Below are 1,954 nucleotides of genomic sequence, written 5' to 3'. Positions count from 1 at the left end.
GATCTGCAGGAACGAGACTCTTTTCACTGTCTCGCGTCAGTAAGTGTCCCTGAGAACATCAAAGGCACGTCACAGCGCTGTCAGAGGAGGGGAAGCTGAAAGAGCCCCACGCACTGCTCACGGGCACATTTCACTTTCCCCAACTCACCGCCCCAACCACTGCGGCTTCTGGGAGTGGAAAGGGAACAAACACCAAAACCCAGTCTCAGCTTTGTAAATCTTCAGGAAATAAGAAAACTGATTATCCCTTCCGGTCTTCCATCCTGGCCTGACAGCGTTGATTTTAAATGGCTGTCCAGTTCGTGCCGATTCGTTTTGGCTGAAAAAAATCTTCCTTATCTCATCCCAGCATTTCTTGCCACAGAGAACTGTGCGGCAGAGTTCATGTATATATTTCCTTGTATGGTATTTTGTAAATAACATTCGTTCGCGGGTTGTTTGCATAGGGTATTTAAGGTTCACTAGCCGTTGTTTAATGCTGAGAGGGTTGAGTTATCTGGAAATCATTTCACAGATGTCTTTAATGTAAAGTAATGTGGCTAGGGTTTCTGCAGACGTTGTGTCTGCTAGTGTCAGTTTGTTGATGTGAAATCGTCACACTGGGTTTATTGGGTATCAAAAGTGAGGACTGCAGATGCTGGAAACCAAAGTTTTGATCAGAGTGGTGCTGGAAAAGCACAGCAGGTCAGACAGCTTCCGAGGAGCAGGAAAACCGACGTTTTGGACAAAAGCCCTTCATCAGGAATAGAGGCAGGACGCTTCCAGGGATGACGAGATAAATTGGGACGGTGCTGGGCCGAAGGTAGCAAAGAGTACAATAGGTGAATGGTGGTGGGGATGGAGGTGACAGGTCAGAGAGGAGGGTGGAGCGGACAGTTGAGAAGGGAGATTGGCAGGGAGGACAGGTCATGAGGACAGCGCTGAGCTGGAAGGTTGGAACTGAGGTAAGGTGGGGGAGGGGAAATGAGGAAACTGGTGAAGTCCACATTGATGTCCTGGGGTTGAATTTATCCGAGGTGAAATATGGGGCGTTCTTCCTTCAGGCATCGGGTGGGGAGTGAGCGGCGATGGAGGAGGCCCAGGACCTGCATGTTCTCGGCAGCGTGGGAGGCGGAGTTTAAATGCTGGGCCAGAGGGTGATGGGGTTGATTGGTGCGGGTGTCGTGGAGATGTTCCCTCAAGCGCTGTGACTTGACTCTGCGAGGAGTCTCCGGTCTCCCCAATGTCGAGGAGACCGCATCGGGAGCAATGGATACAAGCAATGACATTGGTGGAAGCCTTCTCACGATCGTGGCCCAGGTTCGATTTCCGGGCAGGGAAGCAATATACAATAGGGCTGTGAGAGAGCGCTTGTGTGTCCCTGGTGGTCTAGTGGTTAGGATTCAGCGCTTTCACCACTGCGGCCCCGGTTCCGTTCCCGGTCAGTGAAGTGTTTCTCTGTGAATCTTATGCCTACCCATTCTCCTTAAATGCGCTGTACAGTTCCTTATTGGTCTTCGTCGTTACTGGCTCCTGCAGTGTGTCGTGCCTCGTTGAAATAGTGTCCTGATTCAGGCTTGTTTGTTTGTGTAGGGATCCTTGCTTCTGTAGCTAAGTACTTGGTTCGTGTGCGTTGTTTACCTGTAGACGCTGTTTTGAATTTACCATTGACTGTTCGCTCTACTGTGACATCTCGAAATGGCACTTTGTTGTTGTTCTCCTCTTTTGTGAATTTTTATGCCAGTAAGGATATTGTTGATGGTGTTGTAGGTTTCCTCTAATTTACTTCGTTTTTTGATGACAAACGTGTCATCACTGTGGCGGACAACAAAGTTTGGTTTGGATCGTTGGAAGGGCTGTTGGTTTGAGACTCTGCATTATTGCTTCTGCTCGGAATCATGATACTGGTGGTTTCATGGGTGTTTCGTTGATTTGTTTGAGGCTTGTTACTGAATATGAAGTGGGTGGTTAAGGC

Source organism: Chiloscyllium plagiosum, unplaced genomic scaffold (genome assembly GCF_037043375.1).
Source record: "Chiloscyllium plagiosum isolate Xiang-an unplaced genomic scaffold, Cpla_swu_hap1 HiC_scaffold_27, whole genome shotgun sequence".
Lineage (NCBI taxonomy): Eukaryota > Metazoa > Chordata > Chondrichthyes > Orectolobiformes > Hemiscylliidae > Chiloscyllium > Chiloscyllium plagiosum.
Note: the sequence above shows the minus strand (reverse complement) of the source record.